This window comes from Triticum dicoccoides, chromosome 2B, assembly GCF_002162155.2.
Source record: "Triticum dicoccoides isolate Atlit2015 ecotype Zavitan chromosome 2B, WEW_v2.0, whole genome shotgun sequence".
In the NCBI taxonomy this organism is placed as follows: Eukaryota; Viridiplantae; Streptophyta; class Magnoliopsida; order Poales; family Poaceae; genus Triticum; species Triticum dicoccoides.
Genome location: NC_041383.1, coordinates 239371042 through 239387263, shown reverse-complemented (window position 1 = coordinate 239387263; position 16222 = coordinate 239371042).

Here is a 16222-nt window from a genome sequence, read left to right as displayed (position 1 = left end):
TGCCCAAGAGCAGCGAACTAATCTTGGTCCTTTTGGTGTTATGCTTGGTTCCGCTGCATGCGATGTTGGCATTGGACCTCCCCATGAAGAAAATCAATCACGGAAATGAACAAGATAATTAGAGGTTTCCTCTAGTGTGGTAAGGCTCAAACAAATGGGGGAAATTGTTCTATGGCTTGGGAAGAGGTGGCAGGCCAAGATGGGCAGGAGGCCTAGGGATCCCATGCCTCAAGTGGTTGAACATAGAGATGTGATACGTCTCCAACGTATCTATAATTTTTGATTGTTCCATGCTATTATATTACCCGTTTTGGATGTTTATGGGCTTTACTTTACACTTTTATATCATTTTTGGGACTAACCTACAAACCGGAGGCCCAGCCCAAATTGCTGTTTTTGCCTATTTCACTGTTTCGAAGGAAAGGAATATCAAACGGAGTCCAAACAGAATGAAACCTTCGGGAGCAATCTTTTTGGAACAAACGTGATCCAGGGGACTTGGAGTGGACGTCAAGCAACAGAGGAGGCGGCCACGAGGGTGCCCGGTGCACCCCCTAGGGCTGGGCGCGCCCCCACCCTCATGGGCCCCTCGAGCATCCACCGACCTACTTCTTCCTCCTATATATACCCACGTACCCCGAAAACATCCAGGAGCACCACGAAAACCTAATTCCACCGCCGCAACCTTCTGTATCCGTGAGATCCCATCTTGGAGCCTTCACCGGTGCTCCGCCGGAGGGGGAATCGACCATGGAGGGCCTCTACATCATCTCCAAGGCCCTTCCGATGAGTTGTGAGTAGTTTACCACAGACCTTTGGGTCTATAGTTATTAGCTAGATGGATTCTTCTCTCTCTTTGAATCTCAATACAAAGTTCTCCTCGATCTTCTTGGAGGTCTATTTGACATAACTCTTTTTGCGGTGGGCTTGTCGAGATCCGATGAATTGTGGGTTTATGATCAAGTTTATCTATGAGCAATATTTGAATCTCCTCTGAATTCTTTTATGTGTGATTAAGTTATCTTTGCAAGTCTCTTCGAATTATCAGTTTGGTTTGGCCTACTAGATTGATCATTCTTGCAATGGGAGAAGTGCTTAGCTTTGGGTTCAATCTTGCGGTGTCCTTTCCCAGTGACAGCAGGGGCATCAAGGCACGTATTGTATTGTTGCCATCGAGGATAAAAAGATTGGGTTTATATCATATTGCACGAGTTTATCCCTCTACATCATGTAATCTTTCTTAATGCATTACTCTATTCTTATGAACTTAATACTCTAGATGCAGGCAGGAGTCGGTCAATGTGTGGAGTAATAGTAGTAGATGCAGGCAGGAGTCGGTCTACTTGACAAGGACGTGATGCCCATATACATGATCATGCCTAGACAATCTCATAACTATGCGCTTTTTATCAATTGCTCGACAGTAAATTGTTCACCCACCGCAATACTTATGTTATCTTGAGAGAAGCCACTAGTGAAACCTATGGCCCCCGGGTCTATCTTTTATCATATAAGTTTTCCATATACTTTTATTTGCATCTTTTACTTGCCAATCTATATCATAAAAATACCAAAAATATTTATCTTATCATATTATCTATATCAGATCTCACTTTCGCAAGTGGCTGTGAAGGGATTGACAACCGCTTTATTACGTTGGTTGTGAGGTTCTTGTTTGTTTATGTAGGTGCGTGGGACTTCTGAGGAGCCTCCTACTAGATTGATACCTTGGTTCTCAAAAACTGAGGGAAATACTTACGCTACATTGCTGCATCACCCTTTCTTCTTCAAGGAAAACCAACGCAAGCTCAAGACGTAGCAAGAAGGATTTCTGGCGCCGTTGCCGGGGAGGTCTTCGCTCAAGTCAAGACATATCAAGTACCAATCACAAACTCATCTCCCTCACATTACATTATTTGCCATTTGCCTCTCATTTTCCTCTCCCCCATTACACCCTTGCCGTTTTATTCGCCCTCTCTTTCCCAATCTCCTCTTTCTTTCGCTTGCCTTTTTATTTTCTTGTGTGTTGGATTGCTTGTCGCGATGGCGCAAGATAATACCAAAATGTGTGACTTTTCCAATACCAATAATAATGATTTCCTGAGTACTCAGATTGCTCCTCTTAATGATGTTGAGTCTTGTGAAATCAATGCTGCTTTGCTGAATCTTGTTATGAAAGATCAATTCTCCGGCCTTCCTAGTGAAGATGCCGCTACCCATCTAAACAACTTTGTTGATTTGTGTGATATGCAAAAGAATAAAGATATGGATAATGATATTGTTAAATTGATGTTATTTTCGTTTTCACTTAGAGGTCATGCTAAAATTTGGTTTTCGTCTTTGCCTAAGAATAGTATTGATTCATGGAATAAGTGCAAAGATGCTTTTATCTCTAAGTATTTTCCTCCCACTAAGATCAACTCTCTTAGGAATGATATTATGAATTTTAAACAACTTGATCATGAGCATGTTTCCCAATCTTGGGAAAGAATGAAATTGATGATTCACAATTTCCCTACTCATGGTTTGAATTTATGGATGATCATACAAAAAAATTTATGCCGGATTGAATTTTGCTTCTAGAAATCTTTTAGATTCGGCCGCGGGAGGCACTTTTATGGAAATCACCTTAGGAGAAGCTACTAAACTCCTTGATAACATTATGGCTAATTATTCTCAATGGCACACTGAAAAGATCTACTAGTAAAGAAGTGCATGCTATAGAAGAAATTAATGTTTTGAGTGGAAAGATGGATGAACTTATGAAATTGTTTGCTACAAAGACTGCTCTTATTGATCCCAATGATATGCCTTTGTCTAATTTGATTGAGAATAATAATAAATCTATGGATCTGAATTTTGTTGGTAGGAATAATTTTGGTAACAATGCTTATAGAGGAAACTTTAATCCTAGACCATTCCCTAGTAATTCCTCTAATAATTATGGAAATTCCTACAATAATTCTTATAGTAATTTTAATAAGATGCCCTCTGATTTTGAGAATAGTGTTAAAGAATTTATGATCTCTCAAAAGAATTTTAATGCTTTGCTTGAAGAAAAATTGCTTAAAGTTGATGATTTGGCTAGGAACGTTGACAGACTTTCGCTTGATGTTGATTATTTGAAACTTAGATCTACTCCTCCTAAGCATGATATCAATGAGTCTCTCAAAGCCATGAGAATTTCCATTGATGAGTGCAAGGAAAGAACCGCTAGATTGCATGCTAAGAAAGATTGCTTTGTAAAAGCGTGTTCCTCTAGTTTCCATGAAAATAATGATGAAGATCTAAAAGTTATTGATGTGTCCCCTATTAAATCCTTGTTTTGCAATATGAATCTTAATAATGATGGGACTGGAGATGAGTCAACTTTAGTTAAAAGGCGTCCCAATGATTCGGAGTTTTTAGATTTTGATGCTAAATTTGGTAAAAGTGGGATTGGAGAGGTCAAGACTTTAAATAGCATTGAACCCACTGTCGGTTCAATATCCGGCTTATCTCACAGTAGGGGTCCTAAGCTAGGCATCTTGGAATGATGGTAACATGGACACGGGGTTTTACCCAGCTTCGGGCTCTCTTGATGAGATTATACCCTACATGCTACTTTTGATTGTATTCATATGGGCCTCGAGTCGCCGGCAGGATTTGCCTCACCATGCTTCAAGTCACCAGTCGGTTCTGCCGTCCCCAACGTCCCTGCTCGGTTTCGCTTCTGAGCTGCTGCGCCCCTGCGTGTTCTTCTGTTAACCTGTCTTCAAGACAAACAAGGGGAAGTGGGGAGAAGGTTGGAAGATTGAAAAGTACTTGCACGTACACAATTTCCAGGGACATCATATATGTATTCCTATGGAACCGTGCCAAGAAAAGGCCTCAAAATACCAACACGGCAATGCCTAAAGTCTACAGTGTGAATATACGTTGGCTAGCAGCTACAGGAGAAATAGCAGAGTTTCACAAATTGGATGCTTCCCACGTGGGGGCTAGGAGACTGGAGTGTTAGTACAGAGGTTTTAAACACCCATCAGCTGTGGTCGTCATCACAAGATATCAGCGATTCAAGTACTGACAGATCCTCCTATCGCCTGTAAAGTCACCTCCGGCGTGGTTGTCAGCGATTTGAATCCACGCGGTTTACCACGCCTGCGATTGACCCACCTGTCCGCGCTAGCTTACAACGCCGCGGCCGGTTCAGCCGTGATTAATTTCAGCCACACCACGGTGATCATCAACTTCGTGGTGGATAACTACTGGCCTGATGTATCAGGTGAAATCCATCCAGTATGTTTTTATTACATATAGCTTTCTTTAAAAGAACAAATACTTTGGCTTGCAATACATTTTGATGCAGGACAATTGTTCATTACGAATAAGGTGTTATATTATGGGTATGGAGCGAGCGATGGCAATGTTCTGCACCGGGGTTTCGTCCGTGTTATACTGCCCGGTGAATGAACGTGCGCAAAGTCACCATCCTTTGTAGCACGGTTTACATTAACTCGCCCGTCCGCACCGGCTTACAGTGCCGCGGCCGACTCATCTGTTGTCCGGACGAATCTGGTGATATTCATCCAAGTTTGTTTTATTAACACATATTGTTTTTGTTAAAGAACAAGTTTATCTTTGCCTTGGTCTGCAATATTGTTTATGCAGGACAATTATTTATGACAAAAGGTGATATTATACCGCGGAGATGGAGGCACGCCAATATCTTTTGGCACATGTGGTTGTCGTTACTCAACGGACTCCTGCACCGGCTTACAATGTCGTGGCCGTCTCTCGCGACCATGCCGGTTTACAACAAGGAGTACAACTTGCCCGTCGCACCGGCTTACAACGCCATGGCCGGTTCATCCGTCTATGCCGCCTCTGATGTTACGGTCGTCTTTACCGTCCGTCTCTCGCGGCCTAGTCTACATCGACACACCGAGCCGCACTTGTCTGGATGAGCTGTTTATTGAGTATGAGCAAGTCACTACTTGGGAAGCCCGGTTTTCTTCCAACAAATTAGAGGCAAATTATCATATATTATCAGCCGCCGTCTGCACTAGATGGTTCAATGGGCAGGTGCACAAGTCACCGCCACTAAAGTTCCGGTAACTTCAAACAGCCAGTTGGAAGGAACCATTTGCCGAGTTGCTGACACGGCTCATACGGGATCATTTATAACCCGCCACGGTCACCTCAACCTTCTGTGGATTCACATCGCGCTATCAACCCCAATGATGTACACCTTCTGCTATGGTCAAATATGGAGAATCTCAAGCCAACTCCTCGAGTCGTCTTGAGACTCGGGGGCTACAATGGTATGACTCGGCAAAATTAGCCGGTTTCAATGAATTCAAGAACTCCGGGTCATTGAAGGGAAAAATAACCCGGGCCCCGAAGATTACTGCTAGATCGATGAAAATTGAAAAGCCGTTAGAAGATTTCCGGCTCAAAATAAGGACTCTGGTTTAAAATCCGGTTCAAGAGACATCTTTCTCCCACAAAGCACTGAAGCTCTCAAATCCGGTTCAAAATCCGGCTCAAGGTAAATTTGTCCCTCACAAATTTTTGAAGCTTTCAAATCCGGTTTAAAGTTCTGGTTCAAAAAGAATTAATCTCTTGCAAGTTCGAGTTCTAAGAAAAGTTAAAGGTTGCCAAAAAGAACTTGCTGCCATGATGCGCGGTTCAGACACAGGTATCCTGCCTTATGGCTTATCTTATTATGGTCATTTGGGGGCTTCCTGCTCATCGGGCATAGCTATCAATACCCTCTTGATCGGCGCCAATGCCAAAATTTATATGGTCACTTCGGGGCTTCCTGTTCAAACATAGGTCGTATTCGAACCAAAGAGAACATAGCTGTCGATACCCTTTTGATTAGCAAACTGCTGAACCTACTTGGGGGCTTCTTGATATTATCCGAATCATAGCTCAACCCCTTTGGGAATCAACGTGGATCGTATTTGAATCGACATCATTAAACAACTTTTAAGGTCATTTGGGGGCTTCCTGTTCAAACATAGGTCGTATTCGAACCAAAGAGAACATAGCTGTCGATACCCACTTTGATCGGCAACGCCAACGCCACTGGGGGCTATATGATCATATTCGAATCTTAGCTTAACCCCTTTGGAACGGTTTACTGATCATATTCGAATCAAAAGCCTCAAAAAATTTATCTGTTTTTATACAATCGCAAGTATTTGAGTTGTCACAAAAATCATATGTGCTGGCTCTTACAGAGTTGAATTATCAACTTCACTATCTGGGTTACATAAGTCGGCAGTATCATTCAAAGGATCATAAGGATCTTGTGATCTACATGTGTGCAGGATAAGACTACATTTTGGTGGTTACCCGCCCTGGCTTTTGACATTAAGTCGCCATGGCATACGTTGTTTAAACTATGTGTAGGATTTGCAAAAATATGACTTATATAAATGCTTTAGTGCAAGCTCATCGTTGAAATTGGTGTCTCAAAAGGGTTATCAATTATTGATTTTCTCAAAGGCTATAGGCCACCGGGTTACAAAAATTCCAGCTTACAATGAATGTGCATTAAGTCATCATCGGCCAAGAGCCGCCAGGTATTTAAACTCCGGATTTACTTGTCAACCGATGAGGTATTCAAATCTTTAAATAGCCAAAACTGGCTGGATTTTCATGATGATATTGAATGATTGAGCTTTTCATACCGGATTATATTATTCAATTCTTTAATAGCCAACATGGCTAGATTTTTATTATGGTTATCAATAGCCAGTATTATGATGGAGGTCTTCAAAGTCGCTTCAGCGCAGTGACTATTATTTTATCAATGGGCATGATTTATTTTACAATGGAGGAAATAGTCCCGAGTCGCTGCAGGCTTACGACCCGGCACTTGGTAGCTACATTTTTTAAATTAAGATTACATCGAATATGCAAAGTCCCATGTCACTGCCAGCATGCACCATGGCACTTGGGGGCTAATGCAAAGACAATTTTTTGATCATCTTATTGAAGACCCGACTCATTACATCATAATGTGCCGGCCCTTGGGGGCTACCAATTGCTCCTGTTGGAAATTCAAGGTACACAAGCCTTAATCCATTATATTGAAAGATCCATTTTTCAGTTGGTAGAGTACAAAGCTCTTAACCTTGTGGACGTGGGTTCAAGCCCCATGGTGGAGATTACATCATTTGATGGTATTATCAATGAATCATATACAAAGTCCCGGCTCAGTAATATCTTATTGAGCCGGCCCTTGGGGGCTAAATGTTGTTGCTCAAGTTTACATGATCATATTGACAAAGTCCCTGCTCATTATTGCATAATGACCCGACCCTTTTGGGCTACACTGGTTGAAATCTTTATGATCATAAGGCAATTACAAGTCCCAAGTTGCTGCAAGCATGACAACCCGGCACATGGGGGCTACAGGTGATATGCATATAAGGGAGGAATAACTTCAAATTTTATGACCCGACGTCATCATAAGATTAACCCGGCATCAGCAACAGTTATGACCCAGTGTTATCAATATTTACAAGCCGGCAATTTTGCTCGCCAGCCTCTACATCTTTAAACCGGCGGATCACCAGATGAATCTTGAGTCCAATATGTTTATTAAGTCGGCGCCTTGGAAGCCGACTCAAGTGGATTATTCTTCACAATATTTTTCTGTGAGAAACCAACATCAGCAGATTGAGTATGAAGCTAGCTTATTGACCCGGATTCTCTAGATGAAGGAAATGACAATTGGACTTAAGGATAATCAGGTCCCGGCTCAGGAGAATATTTAACCCGGAGCACAAGGAATTAAGGATAATCAGGTGCCGGCTTACAAGAATTTTTAACCCGGAACACAATCTGTCAAATTTGTTCTTGTGTTTGTTTTACAGGATTAGTTTAACATGGATAAATCCAAATTAAACTGGGGGCTAATGTCGGGGATATACCCCGCGGTATGACCCGGCCGGAAGTATGACCCGACCGGACTTGGCGCTTCACCGATGACCCGCTGGAAGACTGGCGACTCACAGGTCTGGCGGCTCACGGATCAGACGACTCACGAGCCTAACGACTCACAGATGGCCCTGACGGTGGGTCAGATGGAAGACTAGGCCCAAGGCCTAGAAGGCCGACTCATGTTATGTGGGGCCAGCTTAAGAGGAAAGGGATGACAAATATTTCCTTTACAAGGAAGCAAGACCCGGACTTGTATTCAACTTGTAAGAAAAGATAGACTAGTCCTAATCCTACTAGGACTCCACATGTAACCCGCCCCTCTAACTTATATAAGGAGGGGCAAGGCACCCCAAGAGGGAGAAGAAAGAAGTAACAATCTCTAGGGCTAGATACAAAGAGTCGGCTTACCAGCGATTCCCTCATGATCATAATGAGACCTAGTCACAAACAGCATGTAGGGTTATTACCAGATGATGTTTTTCGGGGCCCGAAGCTGTCTAAATTCTTGTCTTGTGTGTTGCGTCTCTCGTCTCGATCAACCCCTCTCAAGCTACCGCATAGATGCGTTGGTCTCGCGACTAAGTCCTGACACTAAGGACATCTGCCGTGACAAAACCACGACAGTTGGCGCCCACCGTGGGGCTTGCGCATGGTGGTGTTGAGTTCTTGGAGGGATATTTTCTAGGGTTAGAGAAGTTCGTGATTTCCGGATGAAGAAGAACCGGATTTGAAGGATATATGTCGTCTCCATGACAAGCAGACGGAACGACATATATGAGATGAAGATCAAGAGAAATTTGGCATGTGTCGGGTGTGCCGCTGCTAAAAAAGTGCTCTGCCAAATTAAAAGTTTCATCGAGATCATCGACAGTTTTTGCTGCAGCATATTCAATCTATGCAGCAGTCGAAAGCCGAGACAAGCCAAGTCGCTGATTCGTGGCAAGTACTCCTGAGAAGAAGAAAATTCGTACCAGCCCACACATGATTGATCCGCCGAGACCGGCTTTTAACCGGGCATTGTCCGTTTCCATATTAAATGTAGCATGACTTGTAAGGCTACAATACCAAGATGAGAGGATGGCACCCGCAGGGCATGGGTACGGGTGGAGCCACCCCATATCCTTACCCGTCCACTCTGAACTTACCCATCACCCATACCCATACCCATCAAGGGTACAATTTTTTCCCATACCCATCACCCGACAGGGTATATGAATACCCACGGGTAAAAATACCCGTGTTTACAACACATCAATTGAGTAGAAAATAGTTGCAAAAAGCTACATATAATCATTATTAATAGCAACACCATTTAAACAACAATGTACAACAACATACTGTAACAATAACACATTCTCATAAACAAAAACACTTGCCTATAAAGCGATACATAAAAATGTTAAACAACAACACATAGGCATACACTTTAAATTCAAAAAATCATGATAAATTATAGTGATACTTTGACTACACATTAGAGTTAGTGCAATTAGGAGGGAAAATCTAATACATTAGGATATTAAAGTGAACCCACTTGTTAACATTTTAGATGGGTACATGGGTATGCGGGCATGGGCTATACGATCCCATACCCGCACCCTCTCAGCCCGATGGGTATGATATTTTTACCATTTAAATCTCCATGGATAAATTTTTGTCCCATACCTTTACCCTAATAGGGTTTTTATCCGCAAGGTACGCGGGTAATGGGTACCCATTGCCATCCCTAAATGAGATCAAGCCAGAGCGCTCAGAGTCCCTAGGAAAATCATCGACGCAACTTAATTATCGCGGTGTGCGCAGAACATCTCCAACCATAGAAGACCGGAGTCCGTGTATATGCACAAAACAAAGGGAAAAAGGGGGTTGTCAGGCAGCCATGGACCCACATCCCCACGCCGGATTCCACCCAAAGCACCGCTAGTTGCAAAGCACGGTGGAATGCCCAAAGAGCTCTTCACGTGGAGATTAAATAAGCCACAAGGTGCATCTAGTGCTATGCGGATTTCAAGGTTGTGCTGGATGAAAAAAAAATTGTACGAGGGAAACAGCCCACGACCCAGATATGAACACGGTTTCTGCCAAGCTCCGCTTCGTCAACCGCCGCCTGCGCGGTGCTCGCGTTGGAATTGTCACATCACCGGCCATCTCCGCGTCCACGGCCTCTCAAGTCGCCGCCTTGCGTGATGGGCTCTCCACCGCGGCCGCGGAGTTTTCCTCACCTGCGGTCTACTGCCGGGCCGCCGGGCTCTGCTCCGCTGCTGTTTCTCCCGCTGACCTCGCCAAATCGCCGCAGGCCGCTTCCACCGCAACCCATTGCGGCCTCGTGCTATCGCTAAGTCGCCGTCACCTTGGCTTTGTCGGGTTTGGCCGCCGTCTGAAACGGCCGCACAGGCCTCATGCCCGTTGTGAGTCGCTGGAGCAGTCCTCCAAGTCTCGCAGGATGCCGGCCTGCCGCCTCGATCTGCTTCCTCGGGGCCTCTAAGCCGCTGCCGTGACCCGCCCACGCCTCGCCGGTTTTGCCTCCGCGGTCAAGTCACCCCGCTCCGGCTCACCACTCGTCTGCCACTATAAGCCGCCGTCTCTGAAACCTCCCCGCGCCCTGGGCCGCCGCACCTAGGGCCACCGGGCCTCGAGTCGCCGGCCGGATTTGCCTCACCATGCTTCAAGTCACCAGCCGGTTCTGCCGTCCCCAACGTCCCTGGCTCCCTGCTCGGTTTCGCTTCTGAGCTGCTGCGCCCCTGCGTGTTCTTCTGTTAGCCTGTCTTCAAGACAAACAAGGGGAAGTGGGGAGAAGGTTGGAAGATTGAAAAAGTATTTGCACGTACACAATTTCCAGGGACATCATATATGCATTCCTATGGAACCGTGCCAAGAAAAGGCCTCAAAATACCAACACGGCAATGCCTAAAGCCTACAGTGGGAATATACGTTGGCTAGCAGCTACAGGAGAAAGAACAGAGTTTCACAAATTGGATGCTTCCCACGTGGGAGCTAGGAGACTGGAGTGTTAGTACAGAGGTTTTAAACACCCATCAGTTGTGGTCGTCATCACAAGATATCAGCGATTCAAGTACTGTGAGATCCTCCTGTCGCTTATAAAGTCACCTCTAGCGTGGTTGTCAGCGATTTGAATCCACGCGGTTTACCACGCCTGCGAATGACCCACCCGTCCGCGCTAGCTTACAACGCCGCGGCCGGTTCAGCCGTGATTAATTTCAGCCACACCGCGGTGATCATCAACTCCGCGGTGGATAACTACTGGCATGATGTATCAGGTGAAATCCATCCAGTATGTTTTTATTACATATTGTTTTCTTTAAAAGAACAAATACTTTGGCTTGCAATACATTTTGATGCAGGACAATTGTTCATTACGAATGAGGTGTTATATTGTGTGTATGGAGCGAGCGATGGCAATGTTCTGCACCGGGGTTTCTTCCGTGTTATACTGCCCGGTGAATGAACGTGCGCAAAGTCACCATCCTCTGTGGCCCGGTTTACATTCACTCGCCCGTCCGCGCCGGCTTACAGCGTCGCGGCCGACTCATCTGTTGTCCGGACGAATCTGGTGATATTCATCCAAGTTTATTTTATTAACACATATTGTTTTTGTTAAAGAACAAGTTTATCTTTGCCTTGGTCTACAATATTGTTTATGTAGGGCAATTATTTATGACAAAAGGTGATATTATACCGCGGAGATGGAGGCACGCCAATATCTTTTGGCACATGTGGTTGTCGTTACTCAACGGACTCCCGCACCGGCTTACAATGTCGTGGTCGTCTCTCGCGACCATGCCGGTTTACAATAAGGAGTACAACTTGCCCATCGCACCGGCTTACAACGCCATGGCCGGTTCATCTGTCTATGCCGCCTCTGATGTTACGGTCGTCTTTACCGTCCGTCTCTCGCGGCCTGGTCTACATCAACACACCGAGCCGCACTTGTCTGGATGAGTTGTTTATTGAGTATGAGCAAGTCACTACTTGGGAAGCCCGGTTTTCTTCCAACAAATTAGAGGCAAATTATCATATATTATCAGCCGCCGTCTGCACTAGATGGTTCAATGGGCATGTGCCCAAGTCACCGCCACTACAGTTCGGTTAACTTCAAACAGCCAGTTGGAAGGAACCATTGGCCGAGTTGCTGACACGGCTCATATGGGATCATTTATAACCCGCCGCAGTCACCTCAACCTTTTGTGGATTCACATCGCGCTATCAACGCCAATGATGTACACCTTCTGCTATGGTCAAATATGGAGAATCTCAAGCCAACTCCTCGAGTCGTCTTGAGACTCGGGGGCTACAATGGTATGACTCGGCAAAATTAGCCGGTTTCAATGAATTCAAGAACTCCGGGTCATTGAAGGGAAAAATAACCCGGGCCCCGAAGATTACTGCTAGATCGATGAAAATTGAAAAGCCGTCAGAAGATTTCCGGCTCAAAATAAGGACTCTGGTTTAAAATCCGGTTCAAGAGACATCTTTCTCCCACAAAGCACTGAAGCTCTCAAATCCGGTTCAAAATCCGGCTCAAGGTAAATTTGTCCGTCACAAATTTTTGAAGCTTTCAAATCCGGTTTAAAGTTCCGGTTCAAAAAGAATTAATCTCTCACAAGTTCGAGTTCTAAGAAAAGTTAAAGGTTGCCAAAAAGAACTTGTTGCCATGATGCGCGGTTCAAACACAGGTATCCTGCCTTATGGCTTATCTTATTATGGTCATTTGGGGGCTTCCTGCTCATCGGGCATAGCTAACAATACCCTCTTGATCGGCGCAATGCCAAAATTTATATGATCACTTGGGGGCTTCCTGTTCAAACATAGGCCATATTCGAACCAAAGAGAACATAGCTGTCGATACCCTTTTGATTTGCAAAATGCTGAACCTACTTGGGGGCTTCTTGATCGTATCCGAATCATAGCTCAACCCCTTTGGGAATCGATGTGGATCGTATTTGAATCAGCGTCGTTAAACAACTTTTAAGGTCATTTGGGGGCTTCCTGTTCAAACATAGGTCGTATTTGAACCAAAGAGAACATAGCTGTCGATACCCACTTTGATCGGCAACGCCAACGCCACTGGGGGCTATAGATCGTATTCGAATCTTAGCTTAAACCCTTTGGAACGGTTTACTGATCGTATTCGAATCAGAAGCCTCAAGAAATTTATTTGTTTTTATACAATCGCAAGTATTTGAGTTGTCACAAAAATCATACGTGCCGGCTCTTACAGAGTTGAATTATCAACTTCACTGTCCGGGTTACATAAGCCGGCGGTATCATTCAAAGGATCATAGGGATCTTGTGATCTACTTGTGTGTAGGATAAGACTACATTTGGGTGGTTACCCGCCCTGGCTTTTGACGTTAAGTCGCCAGGGCATACATTGTTTAAACTCTGTGCAGGATTTGCAAAAATATGACTTATATAAATGCTTCAGTGCAAGCTCGTCGCTGAAATTGGTGTCTCAAAAGGGTTATCAATTATTGATTTTCTCAAAGGCTATAGGCCACCGGGTTACAAAAATTTCGGCTTACAATGAATGTGCATTAAGTCATCATCGGCCAAGAGCCGCCAGGTATTTAAACTCCGGATTTACTTGTCAACCGATGAGGTATTCAAATCTTTAAATAGCCAAAAGTGGCTTGATTTTCATGATGATATTGAATGATTGAGGTTTTCATACCGAATTATATTATTCAATTCTTTAATAGCCAACATGGCTGGATTTTTATTATGGTTATCAATAGCCAGTATTATGATGGAGGTCTTCAAAGTCGCTTCAGCGCAATGACTATTATTTTATCAACGGGCATGATTTATTTTACAATGGAGGAAATAGTCCCGAGTCGCTGCAGGCTTACGACCCGGCACTTGGTAGCTACATTTTTTAAATTAAGATTACATCGAATATGCAAAGTCCCATGTCACTGCCAGCATGCACCATGGCACTTGGGGGCTAATGCAAAGACAATTTTTTGATCATCTTATTGAAGACCCGACTCATCACATCATAATGCGCCGGCCCTTGGAGGCTACCAATTGCTCCTGTTGGAAATTCAAGGTACACAAGCCTTAATCAATTATATTGAAAGATCCATTATTCAGTTGGTAGAGTACAAAGCTCTTAACCTTGTGGACATGGGTTCAAGCCCCATGGTGGAGATTACATCATTTGATGGTATTATCAATGAATCATATACAAAGTCCTGGCTCAGTAATATCTTAATGAGCCGGCCCTTGGGGGCTAAATGTTGTTGCTCAAGTTTACATGATCATATTGACAAAGTCCTTGCTCATTATTGCATAATGACCCGGCCCTTTGGGGCTACACTGGTGGAAATCTTTATGAGCATAAGGCAATTACAAGTCCCAGGTTGCTGCAAGCATGACAACCCAGCACATGGGGTCTACAGGTGATATGCATATAAGGGAGGAATAACTTCAAAGTTTATGACCCGGCGTCATCATAAGATTAACCCGGCATCAGCAACAGTTATGACCCAGTGTTATCAATATTTACAAGCCGGCAATTTTGCTCGCCAGCCTCTACATCTTTAAACCGGTGGATCACCAGATGAATCTTGATTCCAATATGTTTATTAAGCTGGCGCCTTGGAAGCCGACTCAAGTGGATTATTCTTCACAATATTTTTCTGTGAGAAACCAACATCAGCAGATTGAGTATGAAGCTAGCTTATTGACCCGGATTCTCTAGATGAAGGAAATGACAATTGGACTTAAGGATAATCAGGTCCCGGCTCAGGAGAATATTTAACCCGGAGCACAAGGAATTAAGGATGATCAGGTGCCGGCTTACAAGAATTTTTAACCCGCAGCACAATCTGTCAAATTTGTTCTTGTGTTTGTTTTACATGATTAGTTTAACATGGATAAATCCAAATTAAATTGGGGGCTAATGTCGGGGATATACCCCGCGGTATGACCCGGCCGGACTTGGCGCTTCACCGATGACCCGCTGGAAGACTGGCGACTCACGGGTCTGGCGGCTCACGGATCAGACGACTCACGAGCCTGACGACTCACAGATGGCCCTGACGGCGGGTCAGATGGAAGACTAGGCCCAAGGCCTAGAAGGCCGACTCATGTTATGTGGGGCCGGCTTAAGAGGAAAGGGATGACGAATATTTCCTTTACAAGGAAGCAAGACCCGGACTTGTATTCAACTTGTATGAAAAGATAGACTAGTCCTAATCCTACTAGGACTCCACATGTAACCCGCCCCTCTAACTTATATAAGGAGGGGCAAGGCACCCCAAGAGGGAGAAGGAAGAAGTAACAATCTCTAGGGCTAGACACAAAGAGCCGGCTTACCGGCGATTCCCTCATGATCATAATGAGACCTAGCCACAAACAACATGTAGGGTTATTACTGGATGATGTTTCCCGGGGCCCGAAGCTGTCTAAATTCTTTTCTTGTGTCTTGCGTCTCTCGTCCCGATCAACCCCTCTCAAGCTACCGCAGAGATGCGTTGGCCTCGTGACTAAGTCCTGACACTAAGGACATCTGCCGTGACAAAACCACGACAGTTAGTGTTCAGCGACAGCCGAGGTCAAGCCGTAAACACTTTGGCCAATGTTATGAACGACCCGTCATTTAATACAGTCATCGGACCGATGACCAGTTTATGCTTATTGTGACAGTCAGTTTTTGGCTTTCTCCACTGCGGTGCTTAACCATGCAAGCTGTAAGCACAATCACAGTGGTTCTCCCTTTGCACACCTAGCGGAACAAAGCGGAACATAGGAGGCAAGCACAGGAGCCGGGCAACCCAACTATTGACCGAAGACACAATTCGAAACTGATGCATATATAGCAATATCTGAGAATTTTTGCCAAATCTCTAAAGGTGTCCGGCGTTGCACTGCGAGACTTATGCGGAAAACACACAAAAAGTTGAAAAATGCCATAGGATTGGAAAACGAAAAAACGTCAGTGAAAACTTGACGTCCGAACAAGATCAAGTGTTCGGTGCCAATCCGAAAATTGGAAAAAAAATTGTGCTTCTGTCGTGTTTTAACAATGACCAAGAAGAAAACACATTTACAGCTCATATATAAATTTTAAGAGCCCCCAAGTGACTTGGGTAAAAAGAATTTTATGTATAATAATCGTATGTACCGAAGTACTCATATCATATCTGTGTTCACCCGAACTTTATACGCGTCTTAACCGACCGTCGGTTTCTCCCTCTTCGGTCAAGGGTCGAAGAGTGTTATGTACTTCACCTGTCGAGAATATCGACAGTGTTTCCGA